Here is a 25656-nt window from a genome sequence, read left to right as displayed (position 1 = left end):
GGACACATTCGAAGTTACTTTTACAGCTGAAGACTTGCCTTCATTGAGAATGACATACTGTGTCCTGTTTTCTAGAAATTCTTCACTGCAGTCACACAGTTGGTCTGATACTCCAAACGCTCGTATTTTGTTAATTAGATGTCTGTGCGGAACTGTATCGAACGTTTTCCGGAAATCAAGGAACAATGCATGTTCCTGGGCGCTTTTATCTACTGTTTTCTAGGTCCCGTGGACGTACAGAGCGAGATGGGTTTCACACGGTCGTTGTTTTCGGAACCCATGTTGATTCCTACAGAACAGATTTTCGATCTCCAGAAATGTCATAATACGCTAGCATGAAATACGTTCAAAAATTCTACAACAGGTCGGCGTCAGAGATATAGGCCTATAGCTTTGTGCGACTGTTCGGCGACCCTTCTTGTAACTGAGTGTGGCCTGTGCTTGTTTCCAATCATTAGGGACGCTTCGCTTCTCGAGAGGTCTACGATACACTGCTGCTAGAAGAGGAGCGATTTCTTTGGCATACTCTGTGTAGAATGGAGCTGGTATCTCGTCAGGTCCAGTGGCTTTCCCTCTTTTGAGAGATTTTAGTTAACTTTCTATCTCTTGGTCACTTATTCCGACATCTGTCATTTTGTCCTTCGCGCGGTGGTTTAAAGGAGGAGCTACATTGCGATCTTCCTCTGAGAAGCAGCTTTGAAAAAGACGTTTATTATTTCGGCCTTTTATGTGTTGTCCTCTATTTCAGTGCCATTATGGTCACAGAGTATCGGGACAGATAGCTTCGATCCGTTTATTGATTCAACTTAACACCAAAACTTCTTAGGATTTTCTGTCAAATCTAAACTAGTTCAGAGCACGATCTCCTCTAAGATTCTTTGAGAGCTAAAATAGCCCCTTGCGTTCTTAGGAGTGACAGTGCCTGTGCCTGTGAATGGACAAGACGGAATTTTCCTGATATTGTGTATTGCAATTCTGTTGGATGGTGTCAGTTTTTTACTAAACTGAGCTTCGTATGATCGATAAGGAAACCAGCACTTCTGTATTGTCTTTTACTTGATCCCTCGCCGCTTTCTTCCATTGGTATGCTACAAGATTCAGAGTCATTACGGCGGGACCACGAATGTCTAAATGGTGGGTGTCTTTCGTATCAAAGAAGGCTTCACTTTCAAACAATTCACAAGATGTTGATTCAAAATTTTCATCACTTGTGCTAACTGTTGGCGATGTTCTTTTGCTTCTAACAGACAATATGGAATCCATGCCTTAAGTAAAAGGTAAAAGTATCCTGCAAAACCATTCTGTTTATGAAACTAAACATATGTTCACCTGAAACAGTTTTGGCGTAAATATTGTTACGTTTCAAGAGAAATTCTCAGTTGTCACTTTCACAGTTCTCCTGTCTTTACAACTATTTATATGAAGACAGTAACTGTTCTCGAAAGAACAGAATACTGTTGATGACCGTGCAGCTTTTCCCTGGAATAAATGATGACTAACTGAAACCTTTAGCTGCCGACAGGTGTTGTTGATATACCTCGATGTGGACAGCTGAAAATGTGTGCCCCGACCGGGACTCGAAGTTAGGTTACCCAGCCATTGACCTTCGTCTGTGCGAATGCGCACAGGTTGTCCAAACTCTTACGGGAATCGCCAAAGCGTGCGCGAGTAATGAGTGAATGGGCAAATGTCTATAAGGTACATTACATATATAGAATTGTGGGCAGTTGGGAATGTGAGTCTCACGGGAAGCGTGCAAGGGATAAGTCCCTGCAGTCGCTCTATTCATCTGTGTCCTCGGTAGCTCAGATGAAAAAAAAAGATGGATAGAGCGTCTGCCATGTAAGCAGGAGGTCCCGGGTTCGAGTCCCGATCGGGGCACACATTTTCAGCTGCCCACATCGAGGTATATCAACAACACTTGTCGGCAGCTAAAGGTTTCAGTTAGTCATCATTTATTTACAACTATTAGTGTAGCTGTGTCGAACTGCAAATTGCTGTCAGTAATCTTGTCACAATAACACACCATCCATGCCAAATATAAATGAAGTATTCGATATGCAGCTTGTTAGCTAAAGGGCCTAAAGGAGCCCTGTCATGCATTACATCTGTAGCATTGCAAAACTGATAAAGAAGTTAATTAATTTGATTTTTACCAAATAATATTTTTCCTAAAGAACGTCAATTTTATTTACAAGGACTACACAGATCATAATCTGAAATTAACCATTTTTAGGACAGTTCATTGATAAAACGAAATGTTTTCGGGTCCAAAAGACTCCTGTTAAAGTTCGGAGGGTTAATTTGAGTCCGTAAAATATCCATCTTTTTTCTTCTTCCGTTCACTTACCACATTTCTTGAACACGACATAGCTTCAGCAGGAACCCTTAGCACATGGCTCACCCACCTGTCGTTTTAGCTTCTCTGGAATTTCATAAACTTCTCTTTTAGGCTGTTGTTTGTTATTCTTCTTCAGTTGGTTCTTTAACTATCCACTCATTTTTAACAGCGTACTGCAACGCCGCAATGCACATGCTTTCAGCATCTGGTCGTCCAGTTCTCACGCTATTCACATATCACAAGTAGATATTAGCCAGCGAGGAGGAAATTTGGTTGAGACAATGGAGTCTTTCTCAAGAGCGATGGTGTTCAACTCTCCGTTTGCCGATCCTGATTTTCGTTACCTCTAGGTTCCAAAACTTATCCTTGCTGAATTGTGGCATTACTCTTTAAAAATCTCTACGGTCAAGTTACTTCTCCATTCTTGTCCTATTCCAATTTATCTTCTGCATCTAATAGCGTATCGTCACTCCTTTTTGTAAAATTTGTAGCCCATTTGTGCTTGCATTTCAGTTTGATGTCCATGTTGATTTACGTACATCTTATTTTACTTTCTTGGAAGCGTCTTCTAAGTCCATAAATGCCTTAAAGATGTCTTGGCGTTTCCTATTCTCCCTACCGTTTCCATCGACGAGGTACGAATCAACGCATGGCCATCATTACATTTCTCAGCATAAACTACTTACCGCACGATATCACTGCGATTTCTTTTTTTCTGACGCTCTGTTTGGTGCACCTGACAATTTTCAACCGGCAAAAGGTAGACGATAGAGCAGCAGATCTCACATTTATCTAATCTGGCTTCCTTCAGTAGTGGAGTCATCACGTTTTTTCAAGAACAATAAGCACAAGACTTCTGTTCACAAATTTTGAGCAGCGGATTAACTTACTTTTAGATCCTACAGCCTAAATTCATTTTAGTGGATTCGACCACACAGTGTACTAACAAACTGTTATCGCTGTATTCCACAAACTTAGCCTCTAATATCAACACTCTTTAATTATACTCGTATATTCTTATATCACGCTATTACGTGGTTCCCCTCCCCTTTCGTGCAGTCGAATTATATATTCTTGACATCTTTCTGCTCTTCCCAGAGTACTACACTTCCAATGTTTAATCTCTTTACCTTTACTGCTGGAAATTACAGATAACTTTACACGAAGCAACGACAGACCTGTCTACAATTTATCTCTTGGTCACTGTAATTTGGATTCTTGGAACTTCCAGTTTGTTTTCTTTACATGTCTATGACCTCTTTCCTTATATGGTTATACGTCCTTCATTCGATAATACGCTGAAACATTGCAAACCTATTCGGTTGCGCTTTATCTATACCTGTTGCAATAGCTGCAGCTGTAATTATTTCCTTATGACCTAAATGCACCTCCTGTTCTATCATAATGCTTTTTATTAACATTGTACACACTATCTCAGAGAATTTATAACGTTGTGTGAGTTCTTAATTATATTACATACTCTCCTAGCAAGTGCTTACATTTACTCTATAGGTTTCTAAACTTTTTTTATACATGTCCAGCTGATATCTTGTTATGTGTTAAGTTTCACCACGTATACTTTCCTCTCTTGTCGTTTTTGAAAGTCTTATCCGCCCACATACACTAATAAGCCGAAACATTATGACCACTGCCCAACCCGACGTTGGATGCCGCCTGATTACGTTGCGGGCACGTGACGAGGTAACAGAAGTATGTAAGAGGAGCAGACACAGACGGGGGATCACCCTAGCGAAGATAGGGGCTGCAAATGGGGAAATCCATTGTGATAATCAACTTTGAAAAAGGGCAGATTATTATTACGCGGAGCCTATGAACGAGTATCTCGAAATCGGCGAAACTGGTCTAAGATTCACGTGCTACTGTTGTGAGCTTCTACGTAAAGAGGTAGGATAGTGAAACTGCCACTAAGCGCTAAATGGTTGGGCGTCCACGACTCTTCACAGAACGTGGGATTCGCAGGATTGTCTGCTCTGTGAAGTAGGATAGATGGTGATCTGTGCCGAAAGGGCACAATGCTGGCGCACACACAAGTGTCTGGAGCACATCGTTCATCGTACATTAACATGGAGCTCCGCAGCAGACCACTGCTACGTGTTCACATGTTGACCCAACGACATCGTCAGTTACGATCGCAGTAGGTACGGCACCATCGGGATTCTACCGTGTCGGCTCTTCGGATGAATCACATTTTTACTACCTCGGTCGATGGTCTTCTCCACAAGCGCCGTCATCGAAGTGAACGGCGGCACGAAACGTGCAGGACGCCACGGACACGGGCTGGTGGGAGCAGTATTATGCTGTGGGATACATCCTCCTGCACTTGTATGGGACCTGTGGTAGTAATCGAATACACGCTGAGAACCGGGAACACCTTCATCTCTTCATGCTTGATATCGAAATAGACGACAGAGGGATAGAGAAACAATTAAAATCGCTCAAAAGAGGAAAGGCCTCTGGACCTGATGGGATACCAGTTCAATTTTACACAGAGTACGCGAAGGAACTTGCCCCCCTTCTTGCAGCGGTGTACCGTAGGTCTCTAGAAGAGCGTAGCGTTCCAAAAGATTGGAAAAGGGCACAGGTCATTCCCGTTTTCAAGAAGGGACGTCGAACAGATGTGCAGAACTATAGACCTATATCTCTAACGTCGATCAGTTGTAGAATTTTGGAACACGTATTGTGTTCGAGTATAATGACTTTTCTGGAGACGAGAAATCTACTCTGTAGGAATCAGCATGGGTTTCGAAAAAGACGGTCATGTGAAACCCAGCTCGCGCTATTCGTCCACGAGACTCAGAGGGCCATAGACAGGGGTTCACAGGTAGATGCCGTGTTTCTTGACTTCCGCAAGGCGTTCGATACAGTTCCCCACAGTCGTTTAATGAACAAAGTAAGAGCATATGGACTATCAGACCAGTTGTGTGATTGGATTGAAGAGTTCCTAGATAACAGGACGCAGCATGTTATTCTCAATGGAGAGAAGTCTTCCGAAGTAAGAGTGATTTCAGGTGTGCCGCAGGGGAGTGTCATAGGACCGTTGCTATTTACAATATACATAAATGACCTGGTGGATGACATCGGAAGTTCACTGAGGCTTTTTGCAGATGATGCTGTGGTGTATCGAGAGGTTGTAACAATGGAAAATTGTACTGAAATGCAGGAGGATCTGCAGCGAATTGACGCATGGTGCAGGGAATGGCAATTGAATCTCAATGTAGACAAGTGTAATGTGCTGCGAATACACAGAAAGAAAGATCCTTTATCATTTAGCTACAAAATAGCTACAAAATAGCAGGTCAGCAACTGGAAGCAGTTAATACCATAAATTATCTGGGAGTACGCATTAGGAGTGATTTAAAATGGAATGATCATATAATGTTGATTGTCGGTAAAGCAGATGCCAGACTGAGATTCATTGGAAGAAACCTAAGGAAATGCAATCCGAAAACAAAGGAAGTAGGTTACAGTACGCTTGTTCGCCCACTGCTTGAATACTGCTCAGCAGTGTGGGATCCGTACCAGATAGGGTTGATACAAGACATAGAGAAGATCCAACGGAGAGCAGCGCGCTTCGTTACAGGGTCATTTAGTAATCGCGAAAGCGTTACGGAGATGATAGATAAACTCCAGTGGAAGACTCTGCAGGAGAGACGCTCAGTAGCTCGGTACGGGCTTTTGTCAAAGTTTCGAGAACATACCTTCACCGAAGAGTCAAGCAGTATATTGCTCCCTCCTACGTATATCTCGCGAAGAGACCATGAGGCTAAAATCAGAGAGATTAGAGCCCACACAGAGGCATACCGACAATCCTTCTTTCCACGAACAATACGAGACTGGAATAGAAGGGAGAACCGATAGAGGTACTGAAGGTACCCTCCGCCACACACCGTCAGGTGGCTTGCGGAGTATGGATGTAGATGTAGATGTAGATACTGCCCGATGGCGATGTCATCTTTCAGCAGTATAACTGCCCCTGTCTCCGAGGCAGAACCGTGCTACAGTGGCATGAAGAGCATTTTGGAGAATTCACTTTTATGTCTCGGCGACCAACTTCGCCTGGTGTAAATCCTATGGAACCCATCTTGCTCGCTATCGAGTGCCATAATCGCTCACCCAGATCAGTAACCCGTTATGTACGCAAATTATATGACCTGTGCGTAGACATTTAGTACCACATACCTCCACGAACCTCTGTCGTATCACTGATACGCAGAAGAAGTGATGTATTTCGTCCTAAAGACGGACAAACAAGCTATTAAGCAGGTGGTCATAATGTTTTGGCTCATCAGTGAACATTCATTCACTCAAATATTTCCACACATTTTCTCGTTGTTGTGTCGCAATTAACATGCATGATTCTCGTACAGAACTGTATTGTACGTACTCTGGCGTCATATTTCTCCAAATACCGCGCGAACAGTGCTAGTATTCTCTAGCTATAACTTCACAAAAGAAACTGAAGAGGTCTAGTAAATAGTGATCTTAGATGAATTAGCTCCAACTCACGAGACACGATCTCCTTTGACAGATGTTTGTATCTAATTCTTAACTGGTAGCAGACCGTTTTATACTAGAATATGTGATTCAGCTTTTAGAATTTGAAGGCCTTTTTAAGAAACCATCTCTGAGAAACTACAAGTCAAATATGTATAAATGCAACATTTACTTGAAGGATTAACTAACTATAACTAGAAAAAATTTCATTTTTGTAGGAGAATACAGTAGTTTTATTTCCCAGAAATACGCTCTCACAACATCAGTGACTGGTGCTTAAGACGTCATTTACATACAATTATGAACAATTCGTTTTATCACTATATGATGTTTCAGTTTTTGTGGTACCGTGAACGCCCAATCATAGGCAATCGCGTCCGAGGGAGCAGTGACCATGCCTTCACGTGTCATGGCAACCTCTTCGGAGTGAATACCAGTCGTCTTCAACCCGATTTTTAATGCTGAGACATGATCATAGCACTGTGTAGGTTTCACGGATTTCACTCTTTCTGATCAGAGCTTATCAACCTGACAAAACGAGAGTAATGTAATCGAAAGAATCGATCCGTCGGTTAAGGAAGCTGCGCCAATCATGAAAAGAATTCCAGGCCAACTTCAGCTGTGTATTTACTGTGAACACTCCCCTATCATGCAGTCACTTATTCTTGCATTGTGTTTCGAAGATTTTATCTTGATGAAATAAGAATGAGTAAAACATTTCAGTACCATAGAGATGTTGTTACTATGAAATACCTTCAAAGGGTACACTGAAAACTCTGAAGTTGAGTGTGATATGCTGCGTGTCGTACTTTATTTCATCCTTAGAAAACTCTGCAGACGTGTTCTACACAATTAGAGCAAACTTTCTACTTCAAAAAAGGTTCCTCAGTGCCTTAGACTAAGTGTTCTCATTAGGACTAAGACTGACTATGTAGTTATTCCTACATGTCATAGAATTTATTTAGTCAAGTGGATGCAGGATTTTAGGTACTGTAATAATGGACCCTTTAAGTGTTCCAGTATGAAAGCTGTTTTTTTATTTTTTTTTATTTTGAGTCATCGGTATTCCGACTGGTTTGATGCCTCCCGCCACGAATTCATATCCTGTGCCAACCTTTTCATCTCAGAATAGCACTTGCAACCTACATCCTCAATTATTTTCGGGATATATTCGAATCTCTTTCTCACTGCGCATTTTTTGACCTCTACAGCTCTCTCTAGTATTCCCTGGTGTCTTAACAGACGTCCTATCATCCTGTTCCTTCTTATTGTCAGTGTTTTCATATATCCCCTTCCCCTCCTATTCGGCACAGAATCTCGTCATTCCTTACCTTATCAGTCCAGCGAACTTTTAACATTCATCTGTAGCACCACACCTCAAATGCTTCGATGCCCTTCTGTTCCGGCTTTCCCACAGTCCCTGTTTCACTGCCATGCAATACCGTGCACCAAACGCTCATTCTCAGAAATTTCTTCCTCAGATTAAGGCCTACATTTGATGCTAGTAAACTTCCCTTCACGAGCAACGTCCTTTTTGCCAGTACTAGTATGCTTTTGGTGTCCTCCTTGTTCTGTACGTTATCGGTTATGAATTTCTTAACTTCATCTACTTCGTGATCATCAGTCCTGTTGTTAAGTTTCTCTATGTTCTCATTTCTGGTGCTTTTCATTACTTTCGTTTTTCTGCGATTTATTCTCAACCTTCGTTTTATTAGTTCTTTTATTAGTTCTTCCATTATGTCAGCAGATAATTCCCTCCCGCCGTAGAGGCTCACAAAAAGATCTTTTCTCCTATTCACTCTCTCCTCTGCAATTAAAAGAAATATTTCCTTTACAATCATAAAATTGACAGATTTATTTTTAAAGCTTTTTTTCCATTGATTGAAGCCTCACAATTTTTTTTACATTCTTCCTGTGCCTTTTCGCCCTAGCTTCTCTGCTCTCTCTATTGAATTTCTTTCCCTGATCATTTTAAAATTTCGTTCTTTCGTAGCTCAGCTAAAATATTTCTTTTGTTACAGAAGGTTTCATCGCAGCTAACTTCCTTGTATCTCTGTTTCCCTGTCCAACATCCGTGATTGCTTTTTGTAAGGCACGTCGACTGGTCTTCAAATGAACTACCTACTCTGCTATTCACTGTCGATTTATCTACGGCTCAAACGCAATTAATCAATACTCAATGCTTCACTGTGCCACTTCTTTACACACTGATTCTTCCTGATGATTCTCTCAATCTTCAGCCTACTCTTAACCATTACTAAATGGTGATCTGTGTCTGTATCTGCTCCTGGGTACTTCGTATAACCCAGTGTCTGATTTCGGAATTTCTGTCTCTCCAAGACGTTAGCCAAATGCTCCCTTCCTGTACTCTAGATTTTTTCCAAGTATATCTCCTCTTGCTGTGATTCTTGAAAAACGTGTTTCTATTACTAACTGAAATTCATTGCAGAACTCAAGGAGTCTTTCCTGTCTCTCATAGTTCCTATCGGGCGAGAAGTCTCCCGTATCTCGATCTTTTGTCCTCCCCCTATTAAAGATTATCAATGAATTGTGTTTAAGAGGTCCTGTGTTTACATTATCGTACTTTTCGATTATAATCAGTACTGCCCACGTAAACTTTGTTTTTCTGGTTTAGTGAACGTACAAGGAGAGGCAATGGCGACTAGGAAATAATACTGTGGCCTTTTCATGTCATGATAAGATCTCGAAGAATGTTTTCTCGTTGATGTCATTCGCTGCAGGATATGTAGTTGGTCTCACTGACGCCATCTTTCTACCTGGCAGCAGCTCGATCAGACAGTGACCACAGCTAACGACAAGTGATCATTAGTCTTCTCCCTCTTGATTTTTAATGTCTAAATATCGATTGTGGTGCCACGTTGGATTCACTGGTTCAGAGCTTATGTACGTAATAAAGGTATAGTATCGAAGTTGGAATCAGTTTTCATCGCTTCGGCAAGCTGCACCAATCATAAAAGTAATTCCAAGTCGACTTAACTCTGTTTGTTGCGGAACTTTCTCTGTCAGTCAGTCATTCATACATGCACTGTGATTTGAAGATTCATCTTAATTGTACATTCGTTATAGTCGTGTCTACAGCATCAGAGAACATCAAACGCACATCACCATTTCTAAATATTGCAGTACCCTACTTCTTTACACATTGATTCTTCTTTATGACTCCCTTAAACTCAACCTTTTTTTATCATTACCGAACTGTGATCTGATTACACATCTGCTCCTAGGCACGTCTTACAATCCAGTATCTTATTTCGGAATCTGTGACTGGTCTCTTCCCATGTCTCCAGGTCTTTCAGCTATACCTTTTCCTCATTCTTGAATTATTGCTGGCTCAATTTTGCTGAAAAACGTAAGAAATCTTTCAGCTCTCTGTTCGTACTACTGTGCTCGTATTCTCTTGTAGCTGTTTCTTCTCTTCTTTGCCGTACTAACATAACAGTCCCTCTTGATTATTAAGTTATCGTCTGCAGTTACTTATTGACTTACTCGTTCATTGCCCCATGCAGTTTTTCTATATCTTCATCTTCTGCTTGCGACGTCGGAATGCAAACCTTCGCTGTTGTCTTTGGCGTTGGCTTGCTGCCGATTCTGGTGAGAAAATCCTGTCACTGAATTGTTCGCTGTAGCTAACTGTTTGCCTTATCTTCTTGTACAGAACTAATCTTTCTGGCGTCGTTAGATTCCTGTTGCAGTTGATATCCCTTATATGCATATGAACCAGACATCATTCCCCTTCCACTTCACTTTACTGTCACCCACTGCATCTAGACTCGCTTTTGCATTTCATTTTTCAGACCTGTTACATTCCATACTCTAGCTCATAGGATTGATTTTTCACTCTTTTTCTCATGCTCATCTCGTCATGGCAGTTCCGTTCGGAATTTTTTGAGGGTTCAGAGATATTTACGGCACTTTTTTTTTATTACAACGCACATGTCCTGCGGAGACACACTGTGTGTCATTAATGCAGCGGTTTCCATTGTCTTCTGCACTCCCATACCGTTCATAATATCTGATTCTTCCGCCTCTTTAGAGGTAGTTCCCATCCCTAAAGAAAGGAAGAAGCTCTGAACCTCTCTCCGCTTTTCCACTCTGTTTGACATAGCTGTTGGCAGAATGAGGGTGACTCCTTATGCCGGAAATCAACGACTGCCATTGCTAATGGCTTGTTTTTTATTGAAACTGTAAGTAGTGCCCAGGATCGAACACAGGACCTGGAATTTTTTATTAATAGGTAAAAGACTATTTCTAGAACACCTTTTATTTATAAATTTATTCATGGTTCTCTCTCAGTCACCGTGATTTCGATTTTTGGAAAATGTCAGCTACTTATTCCATTATGTTGCTGACGACCTCTGCTGTATATCCTTTCAACTTTAATCGGCTGAAGTTTTTTGATATGCCATTCTCTCTTCTGGTTTTTCTGTAATGGTGACAATCGCTACACCTTTCATTACTTCCTTATTTCCTTATTACCCCTTCTCGTCTATCAAAATGCTTTTCTTAGCCCTGTGAATATTGTCCCTGTGAATTGAGAACGCCATGACATTTCTCAGTATTTTGGCGCACCTTACTCTTCACAGCTTCCAATTCTGTTTTCTGCTGAAGTTCTATCTTGTCCTTATCTGCATCCGTATTTGGGTATGCTTAGCGGGTTAGAATCTAATTTCGAAATGTTTGTGCAGTTCAGTCGATTTTTTGACATAGTTGGAATTTTACTGACTTGTACGTTCTTCGCCACTTGTTACTGAAAACCTTATCTTTCGACGTGTATTTATTGTTTCATGTATTTTATCATATTTTCTCTCTGTTTCATTGTCATCATTCACATTTAAACCTGTATATACTCAAGCGACACTTTTTCTCCAAATAACATGGAAGTAATAGCTGCAGCTATTTACAGCTACGCTAAAAGGAAAACGAGAGGCCTACTAAACAGTGATCTCAGACCGTATAGCACGTTTTCGCAAAATACACACATTAAAAAGAGTTTTTTATCACCTCGGTTCCGAGAGATCCAGAACCTGTACGGAAAATTGCATTAGAGATCAACATAAACATCATTTCCGCCCTTCTATACCCTAATACCCAGTAGCACGTCCTCTTGCACTGATGCGTGCCTGTATTCGTCCTGGTATACTATCCTCAAGTTTATCAAGGTACTTGTTGGTCCAGATTGTCTCACTCCTCAACGGCGATTCGGTGTAGATCCCTCAGAGTGGTTAGTGGGTCACGTCGTCCATAACAGCCCTTTTCAATCGATCCCAGGCATGTTCGATAGGATTTATGTTTGGAGAACCTGCTGGCCACTCTAGGCGAGCGATGTCATTATCCTGAAGGAAATCATTCACAAGATGTGCAAGATGGGGGCGTGAATTGTCGTCCATGAAGACTAATGCCTCGCCAATATGCTGCCGATACGGTTGCACTATCGGTCGGAGGATGACATTCACGTATCGTACAAACGTTACGGCACCTTCCATGACCACCAGCGGCGTAAGTCGGCTCCACATAACGCCACCCCAAAACAGCAGGGAATTTCCACCTTGAAGCACTTGCTGGACAGTGTGTCTAAGGCGTTCAACCTGGCCGGGTTGCCTCCAAACACGTCTCCGACGATTGTCTGGTTGAAGGCATATGCGACACTCATCGGTGAAGAGAACGTGATGCCAATCCTGAGCGGTCCTTTCGGCAAGTTGTTGGGCCCATCTGTACCGCGCTGCATGATGCCGTAGTTGCAAAGATGGACCTCACCATGGACGTCGGGAGTGAAGTTGCGTATCGTGCAGCCTATTGCGCACAGTTTGAGTCGTTACACGAAGTCCTGTAACCTCACGAAAAGCATTATTGGTGGCGTTGCTGTCAAGAGTTACTCCGAGCCATAATCCGTAGGTAGCGGTCATCCACTCCAGTAGCAACCCATGGGCGGCCTGAGCGAGGCATTTCGTCAACAGTCCCTGTCTCTTTATCTCCTCCATGTCCGAACAACATCGATTTGGTTTACTCCGAGTTGCCTGGACACTTCCCTTTTTGAGAGCCCTTCCTGGCACAAGGTAACAATGCGGACGCGATCGCACCGCGGTAGTGACCGTCTAGGCATGCTTGAACTACAGACAACACTAGCCGTGTACCTCCTTCCTGGTGGAATGACTGGAAGTGATCGGATGTCGGACCTCCTCCGCCTAATAGGCGCTGCTCATGCATGGTTGTTTACGTCTTTGGGCGGGTTTAGCGACATCTCTGAAGAGTCAAATGGACTGTGTCTGTGGTACAATATCCACAGTGAATGTCTATCTTCAGGAGGTCTGGGAACCGGGGTGATGCAGAACTGTTTATGATGTGTGTATAATCTCGACCACAGACATATTTGTCTAATTATTAACTGATAACAGCTCCTTACAAACTGTAACATTTAATTCGCCTTTTTAGAATTTGAAATAACCAAATTCTTCCGTTGTGAATCCCCGTAATTGTGTAAAAGACAGCATTTAATAAAAGGACATTTTATTAGTGAACAAAACCATTTCACAACTGTAATATTTTCATTTGACGATAATACGCTCACACATTGCTGATGGATGCTATTTATGAAGTCCTTAATGTACGCTATCGTATATGATCGAATTTATCAGCAGTGTCTACGGAAACTTAGTTTTGTGACTAAACTATGTTTCGATTTTGCTTTTTTCGTGGGCGGAAAAGCGAAGGCAACTATGGCCGAGTAAAAAATGGCCATGTCTCTGTGTGTCATGACATGTTCGCAGCGAATGCCAGCACGTTGATACCAGTCGCTGCATGACATGCAGTAGGGCTCACCGGCGTCATCTTCCCTGTTGGCAGTCTCTCTACTCTTGGCTGGCCATAGCTGGTAAGAGTTCACCATTCGGCTCTCTCTTGAACCTGAGGTTTCACGCTCATCGTAGATTATGGCGACGGGTTGGTTTCCTTGGGCTACCCTCTTTCAGTTCTCACCTCATCTACATAAGACTAGAGTACCAAAAGACGAATACATGTGTCCGTCACTTCAGGCAGCAGCACGAGTCATAAAAGAATTTCAAGACGATTTTGGCTGCGTATTTGTCGCGGACACTGCTCGATGATTCAGTCATTCATTCACGCATTCTCATGCATTCTTTTTCGGAGACGCTGTCTTCACGAAAAACCCAGAGGATATGCGAAGAGTCATACTTGCATTGCCCCGGAAATGGAGTTGTGATCAAATACTTCAGTAAAGTATGTCAAAAAATCTGGTTGAAGTTAAGTGGTTTATACTGCGGCTCAGTTTCTACTTGACTCTTAAAAAGGTTCCAAATTATCTTACGCTACTATCAAGAGTTACTACTTCTCAAAAGGTTCCTGACAAAATGTTTAAAGGAGGGGAAATGACTTTCTATGTAAATTCCCCATTTTATTATTTTTGAAACTCTGTGCCATTATCAGTCGTGTCTTTTTCCACTTTTGTGAAGTTGGTGCAGGAGTTAAGATCCTGGACTCAAATAGGCGAGAAGCGAAGCATGAATTCTCGACCGCCATGCAGATTTGGCTTTTCCGTGGGCTCCCTCAATCATTTAAGCCGAATTTCAAAACAAAAGAAGAAAGGAAAATTATCTCTTCAGGTGAAATCAATGAGACGGAACACAAGATCGGTTTGGGAAGGATGGAGAATGTAATCGACCATGTTGTTTCCAAAGGAGTTGTCCCTGCATTTTCGTTATGCAATTTAGGGAAACCACGGGAAACCTAAACCTTTGTGTCTGGATGAGCGTTTGAACTGTCGTTTCCCGTAAAGCCACTCTCTAAGGAGTAAAGTTCTCCACAAGTTTCCTAGATGACGCGCATAGCTGCTCTCGGTATAAAAGTAAAGCGAAATTTCCTCACATATGTTGTACCAAATCCACAGTAATTTTCGTTTCGCCAGCTATCGATGGCGCTTAAATATTACAGGTTTTCATTGAAAAAATTTGTAGTTGCTTGAATATCGCCGTAGATTTGGGAGTTTCACATATTAATGATATAGCGAAATACTTTCCTCTTTTTGTACTATCATTTGACGAAATCTTGTTTCAATGTCTGACACCATTTACGACATACGATGAATTTTGTGATTATTTCATTCTGGCTTTTCCGCTGGCGCGCGAGTTCGGGACGAAGTGCTTTATATGCGAACTATTTTCTCGAGATTGGTAATAGATAGCAATATCCTTCAAAGTTTAAAGAAAAGTGCAATAGGTAAGCTACGTTTCATACACAGCAGAATATAGCCTACCATGCATCAAACACAAATTCATGGCGACCTCTATTTTTCAGTACAAACTTTCCGAAGTTCTTGCAATAGTTTACACAATCCTAAAATATCAGGGTAAATATGACCATTAACGAAATGATAGGCAGTTCGTTATGAAGCTGATGAATGAAGCTATAAAATATCTGAGAATCAATTTTTTTTTTAAATAGTGGGTTCCTTACAAACGTTCGGAAAAGATGGTAGGTCGGCAAACGGAAGCATGACACTCTGTTTGGTCTCGGTGGTTAACTGGCGTTGTCTGCGAGTTCCCGCACTGTAGGCTATGACGTCAGTAGTCAAACAGGAGTCCTGATTGGCCAACTCAGTTAGCATTCAGGGAACCTGCTAGGCCTCACAAGAAAAATAGCGCCGGACCCATCACGTGAAACATGCACAGCTCGCCGCAGGGCAGCTTGCTAGCAAACGACAGAGATCGCAAGGGAGCCGTCGCCTGAGCCAGCAAGTAACCTCGCAACGAATCCTAACTCTGTGCGAGACGGACTTAACGCGAGTGCCATGTCCCAGCCACTGCGCCCCTTGCTCGATGTGAATGAGAGTGTGTTTGACCACCACAGACTTAACCAGTACGCAGTCTGCGCCCCATCGCTGATGACTAAGTTGCCAATGGGAAAGTGTGGGAAAATTACGATACATTTTCCAAAACTCTTCTTTCCTACGTGCACAAGTTTCAGTGGCCATCACCTTGTAAAGGCCACCACGATTAGTGATCGAAACGCTGCGTAGATTCGCTACAAGATGCCGTCACACGGTCAGAAGATTTTTTTTTAAATGTCTTCATAACTGATGAAATGGGTACATTATTGTTTGCACTGTTCGAAAGAAAGAAATCTTGGAAGCATGGTCACTGAAGACTTGAGCTGTCATCAGGATGTGAAAACTCGCATTACTGTAGAGAAGGAGGCATTTAATACAAAATTGAAATTGTTATGTCGTAAACTACAAGGACTATTAGGAAAATAAGGTCCAATCGGGTGTGAAATGGAAACCACAGTGAAAATCCGATGAAGCTTTGCACGGAAGTATTGGGCAGTACCTCTAGTATGCTCGTCGATCACGTAGGTTGGTTGGTTGAGGGGACCAAACAGCGAGGTCATCGGTCCCGCCGGACTAGGGAAGGATTTGGAAGGAAGTCGGCGGTGCCCTTTCTAAGGAACCATCCCGGTCGATCACGCCACGTCGCTCTTTTTTCCAGTTGTGAACGCGCACAGTGAACTCATGAAGATCCCTAGAAACTAGTGTCTCGTACCAAGTATGAAGGCCTGGTGACATATTTCGTCTGATGTTAACATTACGGTCGTGCGTTTTCTTCTTCATGATAATTTTCGTCTGCGCTCTTAAGGGGCAATGAAGATGCTCCTGCAGCGTTTTCGATGGGAAGTGTTTGATCACACACAATACAGCCCGCAATTGCCTCCCCCTGAGTTTCAACCGCTAGCTACGATGACAACATTTTGGCACATATAATGAGCTGTAGACCAGCGTAGAGAATTGGTGGAAAGCCTTCTATGACGAGTGTATTGGAAATGTCTAAGTCGGAGCGGCGACTACGTAAGAAGTAGCTGGAAAGTGTAGCTAACTGTTGCAAATAAAATGTTTATCATTTTCACAGTGGCTTACATTCTTCGATCGATTGGACCCTACATTCCGAGCAGTCGTCACAGTTTTTTGTGTTTTGTCTGGAATGTGGCACCCTATGGAGCAGAAATATGGGCACTGAGACAAGAGGATGAAAAAGGGCAAGAAGCATTTTTAATACGAGTGTGGATGGGATTAAAGAGCCTTGGCAGGATGGAAAGAATAGGGAGCGGAAGAGTGTTGAAACAGTTGATGAGAGGAGCAGACCGCTGCAGGTTGCTAACAGATACTTTGGAGGACTAGCTTGTGGGAGAAGATTGAGACGTAGGTGGGGATAGAAGATGGTAGACTACATAAAGGGAAGCTGAAATTACACGGACCTAAAGAGCATGGCCGAAGACTAAAGAACGTGGATAACTAAATGTGAAAACCTGCCTTTGAACGGAACACTAATGATGACGATGAGTTCGAAAGACGTTAAAGCGAACAGGGTTCTAGCTCTAGGAGCGATAATCTATGGTGAGAAATGACTAGCTAGATAGCAGCCTTCCTTTTGCGGTGACGTCAAGAGGAGATACGAGGTTGCGAGACGGTACAGGGAAACAGCACTCAGTGCCGAATATGGTGTCACCGCTGCCCCGCTGCAAACTTGAACGCCTGCAGGGCGCGGTGGAGGTTTGATGTTTCAGCCCCTTACTGGAGTTACGGTAAAGTAAGTACACAAGTCAGGCATCTTTTTCGGATGAATGGATGTCCATGGTAAGTGTGAAGGCATATCTCAATTTGTGACAGATATAAGAAATAATTTCTCTGTAACACATTTTCGATTTACAGTTTAATGACTGGCTTCTAGATGTCACGTCTATTGGTAATGGCAGATCTCATGTCGTGGTCACTGGTGAAGTAAGTTCGTAATAGGCTGACTGTCTCTAGAAATTTCCCTCACTGCTGTTGCGGCTGAAGGACGCTATTCTTCAGTGATGAAGAATATAGTGCCTATCGCCTCGCGACCTAAAATAGTAATGTTTCTGAAGTGGTGCGGCCTGTTAGTTCCTCTGGCCACTATGATGAAAGTGTATCGAGAATGTTTCACCAAGAAATCGGATGCTTAGTAGAGTATGGTTCCGTAGATGATTCATTTGTCTGCATTGTATTCTACAGTCTGTTAAGTAAGAGCGCGGTCGGCATTACACAGTGATGGTGAAAGGTACCGCCATAGTTCTTTCACAGCCAAATAGAGGGAACCTATGTCCTTCTTGCAATGTCCGTAAAGTATTCGTTTACTCTGACTTTTTTGACTGAGATATGGAAGAAGAGACATGATTGTAGCGCATTGTCAAAGTAATCCACATTTATAACCAATTTATAGCGCATTAGTTTTGTACAAATGACTTGATTTCTTCATACATTCAGACGTCGCGCATGACTCATTTTTGAATCTTTGGGGTGGTCACAGAGAAACACCATCTCAGAACGCGACGCGTACACTGTACTCACGTCTCCTCTTGTGTACCTCAGTCACAAATTCAAAGTAAAAGAATGCTTTATGGACATTGTATGAAGGATAAAGGTTCCCTCTGTTGGGCTGCGAAAGAACTAAGGCGATATATCTTACCATCTGTGTGTAATGGCGACAATGCTTTTGCTTTACAGACTGTATATCACTTACGGCAAAACCTCTCAGTCATCCTTTAAGTCTCCTTAAAGACATGCACAAATAAGTAAAATTTAGTCACGCTGTAGCTGTATACTTAATTAGTTACTTTTTATTAACAATTACTGCATTTATGTGACATTGTGGTAAACTACGATCATCTTTATGAAGTATTTGAAAATTATTTCAATAAAGCTGTTTCGATCGCGTGAATGTTGTGTATTTCGTTTGGTGACAGGTTTCGATCTCTTAGAAGACCATCAGTAGATCATGTTTTACTCTTTGGTGATAGCAGGAGCCGATGGCGAGTGGAGGCTCTCTGGATCCAGTGTTTCAGAGCGGCCTGCTCCACGCCACGGACTCCTGCTGCCACCAAGGAGTAGAAGACGGTCTGGAGGTGGCCTTATAAAAGACCGAAACCGATCACCAAACTAAATATACAAAATATATGCGATCGAGACTGTTTTATCGAAATAATCTTGATAACCAACTTAAGGACATCACACACATCCATACCCGAGGCAGGATTCGAACCTGCGACCTCAGCGGTCGCGCGGCTCCAGACTGAAGCGCCTAGAACCGCTCGGTCACAGCGGCCGGCTGGTTGTTTTTAGTTAGGACAATGTTGCAGATAATTTTTGTGAAATATCTATGAATAATTTGGACTGTCAAGTCACTGGGAGAAAACATAAATCGCAGCTTTAAAAGATCACGCTAGTCACCATGGAGTGTCGTTAATGGCGCAAAACTGGTACCAGGTGGCCACATGACTCTCCATTGCACATTTAAATATTGGCAGTGAATTTTTGTGTACTCGACAATCGGCTCTATGAAATCAGCGCTGTGACATGGTCCGACGAGGATGGCAGAAGGGAGCTGCCCCGTTTGGACCCGCCCGTGACGACACACTGAGTGAAGTTGTCCGATTTCTTGCTATATCAACACGGACTGTCCAGCGTGTCTAAAAGTAACGGTTTACCACTCGCAGCCATCCTATCCGGAGTTTGAACCGTGGTCAAGATACTAACCGACAGTAATCGGGGGCGTGTGTCATGACACGTCGACGACAGTCGCTTTCAGTCCCGACAGGAAAAATTTGCTGGCAAAGAATATAAGTCCATGTGAACTAGTTTCCGCACTGACATTGCTAAGGGATCTGAATGCAACGGACATCTGCCGTCGGGTGCCTCGCAAAGGTCCATCGGCATATAAAGTTGCACGTTTTCAACTTTACCAAACAACACAAACTGGAGAAGAGCTGACTGAAGGCATGTCGTGTGATCGAGATTTTTTCTGTTTCCAAATGACGCACATTTTTGACTTCTCTGACGGCTCAGTGAAGCGTTTAACCCGTACTGTGTGAAGGGTGTAGGTTAGGCCGCAGGTAACTGTGTGATGTTTTGGGGTGTTTTTCGACCTGAACTGGGACCCACTCTTTCAGGTTAGCGTACATATAACCCAAGATGTTTATTTCATTTCATGGTGGGAATGCTGTGGACTCACCCGTCTTCCATGATGACAACTGCAGTATTCACAGGGCAGAACGCCTATGTTGCTGGTGTGACGAACACTCAGGCACCCTATCGCACCTCGACTGCCCCGTAAACCGCCGGACCTGAATCTGTGACTATTTGTAACAGTAGGTGTTACGTGAAAATATACATTCCCGTAATATGATAGTTCGACGAGATCTGATACTTAATTACATGTTTCACGTACATATGATATGCCTGACATAACTTGTGGACACTTTTCCTCACGAAATTGAGGCTATTATCACGGCCAGAGGCAGTGTTACATGGTATCAGCATGATATCGCTGATAGGTGACAGAATTGTTCCCCGTACGATGAAACCAAATTATGCACTCACATATTTCATCAAAATCAGTTCGCGACAGTTGACTAGTTTTTATCTCATATAGTTCACTTCAGTATATTCGTTACGTGGCAAAAGAAAAGGAAAGAAACACATCACAGGGAAGAGCGGTAGAGCTCAGTAGAGTATGGTTCCGTAGATGATTCATTTGTCTGCATTGTATTCTACAGTCTGTTAAATAAGAGCGCGGTCGGCATTACACAGTGATGGTGAAAGGTACCGCCATAGTTCTTTCACAGCCAAATAGAGGGAACCTATGTCCTTCTTGCAATGTCCGTAAAGTATAATACTAAATACGTGTTCTCGCGCTCCGTCGGTAAATAATATGTTCGACTAAGTTATTTCCACATAGGGTGCCCCAGTCACAAAATTTGTTAAAATACAATCCTTTTTGCTCCTTAGCTGCTATGTGATCACTGCCATCTATACCACAGGGTCAGCTGATTTCGGCACGTGCCATTTTCAAGGGCTACTCCTACCGTTGTAATTTTACACCATCGTCCATTGTGGTTGTCTACATATGTGCATCATTCATTTGAATATGTAACCGTTATCTTAGTAGTCTCGAGTGAGAATGGCATTCCATACTCGTCACTGATTTAAAATAACGATGTTCTCGCTCGAATCTATTTCGACAGAGGTTATACACGATGATTGGAACAACCTGGAAAGCTTATAAGGGTGTTACAGGTAAAGTTGTACAGAGAAATAATTGTTCCAAAAATATTTCGATACGTTGGGTCGTCTCAGATTTAATTAAGTTTGAAGTTACCCAATCAGGTCGTTGCGCTCGCAAATTCAAACAGTCTGCCGGAGACAGTGTCACCAATAGAGTTCTTCGTTTGTCTTCCTCGAACCGGACAAATGCAGCTTTTGCTCAACTAGTTTAAATTTATCACATACGAAAAAGAATCGTTTTAACTGGTATTTACCATATGAACAAGCGGTACCCCACGGACCCACAGGTGTTTGTACACTACCGAATTTTAGCGCGTGCAAATGCTTGAATCTTTGCGCTAAACTGCTTGATAAGCTAACTTCGGTGCTAATTCAACCGGAAATGGCGCAACGAGTCGTTTTTTTTAACAATTATTTCTCAGCACAACCTACCCTCCAAACCCCTTACAAGCTTTTCATACATATCTCCGACCACCTTGTAGAATTAAGTGTCAGCCGCAGATTTGTCTCCACCACCGAAGGATGACAGAGTAAAGTTGCGATGATAGAGTAGCTTTTGAAAATGACACATGGCCATAATTGGCTGAGGAGTGTGATAGTGGTTGTATAACAGCCAAAGCAGAAACTAGAGTATTGCCTTTTAATGCGTGCATAGTTTGTCTCCAAAGAAACGGACTGATGCTGCCGATCTGCGTACTTACTAGATGTAGCGGTGGCCGCCTTCAAAGTAGGACACACTTGAGTCTACAAATGTATGCATCTGTTTCTTCCACTGATCAGAATATGTCTGCTTGCCACTTTATGTGAGGCTGTGCAGAGCTTCCGCCCATTTCGCGTTTTGGTTGAGCGCAAGAGTGCGCCTTTATCAAACCGCTCGTTCACAGCCAATTAATCGGTCGAGCAAGCTGAAACTTGTCCCAACCTAACGACAGCGTTCCAAGGTCCAAAACCAGCCGCACACTAATACTCCACGACAAGCAGTTCGTTTGCAATGCGAGCAGTCTTTTTTTTATGTCAGAGTTCGTTTACTTATGACCGACTCTAAAATTGATGGTGATTAGTTGGTACTGTAAAAGTAATTATTGTAATTACGAAGATGATTAATAACCCGAATATTAAGTAACATTTTGAGGCGCTGTAACTGTATACCTAATTAGTTAAATTTAATGACGTTCTAACTGGTAGAATGGAGTGAACTGTATTTGTCTAATAGTGGTAAATCACACACAAACCACTTTTACAGATTTTAGATGACTATATATTGATGGTTCCCATAGGACAAAAGGTACCAAAGGAATATATAAATGAAGAGTTGTTTAGTAACAGATAATCCTTTCTAACGGATGGTACTTCGTTAAACTGTTGTTGAAATCTCAACCGCTCTTCCCTGTGATGTGTTTCTTTCCTTTTCTTTTGCCACGTAACGAATATACTGAAGTGAACTATATGAGATAAAAACTTTTCTGTGTTTATGCAGCATATCAGTTTACACGTTTTGTCATCACCTTTTCATAACGTGTCAAAAATAGATCAATACCAACAGAATTTGGTTACGTGTAAATTGAAGGGGGATCACTGCTGATAGCTTCAGCGGGACATTAAGCGGAATCAGCTATTCGAACTCGGGATCTCCTGCATACTGCACCACGCATTCATATAATAGAATTTGCTTGAAAAGTCATTTTAATTTCTGCACCTATAAAAATGTTATCTCAAAAATAATTAACATACATTACGGTGGAGTTCTATGGTGTTGATCCCAAACGCATCACGAACTCATTTTAGTGGTAAGAAACTCGATGGGAATTTTCAGATCCTCATCGGCAGGGAAATATTACATTTATCGGTCTCATGACTGAGCTCGACTGCTGTCCCCGTTTAAGTGGTACCCCGCTAGTTGGGAGCCCTGAGGCAGTGCACGGATACGGCAGTTCCTCAAAGGGGCAGCTCTAGGCTAGCTCTAGCTATGCACTGTGCTCGCGAGCGTCTAACATAATCAAACGCTTTGCCTAAACATCCTATAACACTATACACAAAAAATTCGTATTGAAAGTGGATTGTTTCGTTTTCATAGACAGTGAAAAGCGAAATACAAAATTTACGCAAGTGTTAAAAGATTAGTCCGTCGCTGCTCGGTATCATAACTTCATAATGATAACTTAAAAGCAATTATTGATGTTCTGTAGTGGTAATTTATTCTGATAACACGTTTTTGGCTTGCAAGGCCGTCACAAGACAACTGATTATTGTTGTCGAAGAGGATGCAGTACTGGTGAACAACACTGAAATAGATGTTACACAGGATTAGTGAGGTGCAAACATAAAATAAGAGTTACCTTTGACAGTATAATAGTAACGTAACTGGAAATGTTAAAGTTACAGTGTAAAGAAATGTAAGGAAATGCAAACCAGAAATAGTGTGTGTGTGTGTGTGTGTGTGTGTGTGTGTGTGTGTGTGTGTGTGTGCGCGCGCGCGCGCGTTAAAGGGTCACTTTTGTGAAAACCCCTGATATTCTTCATTGCAACGGATAAGTTAGAAATTTAGCTCGAAGTTTCCTACAACTTTCCTCTGTAGTAGACACTGTCGCACTCCCCTATGCTCATGCCACAGAAGGGAGTGAAATGGGAGGGCTGCAAAGGCATTAAATACTCTTTCAGGTACAAATTTCGTCGAATGGTTTTGAACGGATTATTTCAATGGTATTCCAGCCCCACGATGTCCTTAAAGCGAATCGCCTGGGAGAGGGGGGGGGGGGGGGGGTCGTATCAGCAACAGTGTCTAAGGTTATCAAGAACGTCAAACTGTTGCACATCGCACTGCAAACTTTTTGTTTTCGACCATGAATTTTTTTTAAATTGACACTACAGTGGAAGGGGTCATTTCATTGACGCCATCGATGTCACCTCCTCAGCCGTTTTCTACTCTAAGTGGCGATGTGTCTGAAAGGTTTTCCTTGGCCGTCTATAGAAAAACCACGTGATTTCAAAACTGGACGTCGCGGTTCTGAAGTTCATTGTAGAGGCGTCAAGAGAAGGCGTGACATGTAGGCGTGATGGTCTCCACATTGCGTGACACGTCCACGGTAGCATTGAGCAGAATTGTGTTGAAATTTGGTGCCAAGTTACATCATTAACCCACCTTAAACTTCACACGAACATCTGAGCTCTGGTTATTTTTCCGCATGTGTCGACACCTTACTGTCTGAAAGCTGGCCGGAGTGGCCAAGGGGCTCTAGGCGCTACAGTCTGGAACCGCGCGACCGCTACGGTCGCAGGTTCGAATCCTGCCTCGGGCATGGACGTGTGTGATGTCCCTAAGTTAGGTTTAAGTAGTTCTAAGTTCTAGGGGACTGATCAGCTCAGAAGTTAAGTCCCATAGTGCTCAGAGCCATTTGAACCATTTTTACTGTCTGAAGCGTCGCCGACTCGGAGGGTGACGTTTCAGGGCAGATGAAGGTTGTAGGCACCTTTCGAACTTGTGTGTTGCACTGGAGAAAGTGAATTGGTTTCGAAAAAGTTATTCTTTCATTGTGTTAGTCAGTGTAAATGCAAGACAAGATTATTTGAGAATAGCTTGATAAAGAATTACATATGGAGAGTGAAGATGGCATTTACTTTGCGTTTGCGTTTCACTAGCTACGTTTAATACCTTTTTCAATGTTTTTCACAAGTACAGTATGCTCTATTATGATTATGGTGAATTATAGGCTGATGATGTGTTTGCAAATCAACCCGCCAGGGTAGCCAAGCGCACTGAAGCGCTGCTTCCTGGACTCGGGTAGGCGCGCCGGCCCCGGATCGAATCCGCCCGGTGGATTAACGACGAGGGCCGGAGTGCCGGCCAGCCTGGATGTGGTTTTTAGGCGGTTTTCCACATCCCGCTAGGTGAATACTGGGCTGGTCCCCACGTTCCGCCTCAGTTACACGCGTCGCAGACATTTGAAACACCTCCGCACTATTTCACGATTTACACCAGACGCAGACAGTTGGGGTACACTGATTCCATCGCTGGGGGTACAGAGTGGCGGCAGAAGGGCATCCGGCCATCCATAACACTGACACTGCAAAATCCGTTGTAACCAAGCCGACCCTGCGATCGCTGTGGGACTATGGCGAAAGCGAAAGAAAGAAAGATGTGTTTGAAAATCTGAAACCTGTTAAAGGAATAAACTGATACTGTATAGCGTCCACAACTTAGCGCTTTTCGATTACGGTGTAGAGAATTCAGTGGCAGTTTACAAACGTTTACTTACTGCCCTCGAAAGTTGTTTGTGCTTTGACTTTAATAGTAACAGTATCGATTGTACGTCTCGAGCGAGAACAAGAGAAGTGTCTGTGATGCTCAAGTGTGCAGATCAGCTGCCCATCAGGCTCCGGACTATCAGCACACGCCGGTACGTTGTCAGCTGCTAAGCTGCCCACCGCACAGGTGTCTCGTTCGCGGCTCCCGGTATGTGCTGCGTCGTGCAGCGCCGTGCCGATAACGCTCCCTGCTGCCATTGACTAAAATCAGTATCATGCCTTCACGCTTTCCTTGTCTGTACTTTGATAAAAGAAACTGATCACTGAACTTGATTTATTACCTTACAACGGCCTGCGGCAGATCTGTTTAACGCAAATACAAAAAAAATAGCAACACCAAAAAATAACTGATGTAAAGTAATGAAAGTTCGGGAATATATTTGTCTAA

The 25656-nt window shown here is 42.7% G+C and overlaps 1 protein-coding gene across 5 annotated transcripts in view; it reads left to right on the top strand.

The window, feature by feature from the left end:
• Positions 1–25656, top strand: part of LOC126175344 (BTB/POZ domain-containing protein 1-like) — a 633855-nt gene that overhangs the window by 432809 nt on the left and 175390 nt on the right. Inside the window, exon 1 of one of the 5 annotated variants that reach the window (XM_049922070.1) lies at positions 17380–17469. The exons of 3 other annotated variants lie outside the window; for them this stretch is intronic. The gene's annotated coding sequence lies outside the window, so the exon portion shown is untranslated. Of the gene's footprint in view, positions 1–17379; positions 17517–25656 lie in introns of those variants that run through there. One more of the 5 variants, XM_049922073.1, reaches the window with a different exon arrangement.

The sequence above is a fragment of the Schistocerca cancellata genome, chromosome 3 (assembly GCF_023864275.1).
Source record: "Schistocerca cancellata isolate TAMUIC-IGC-003103 chromosome 3, iqSchCanc2.1, whole genome shotgun sequence".
NCBI classification, from domain to species: domain Eukaryota; kingdom Metazoa; phylum Arthropoda; class Insecta; order Orthoptera; family Acrididae; genus Schistocerca; species Schistocerca cancellata.
This window is presented reverse-complemented; position numbering and strand designations above follow the sequence as displayed.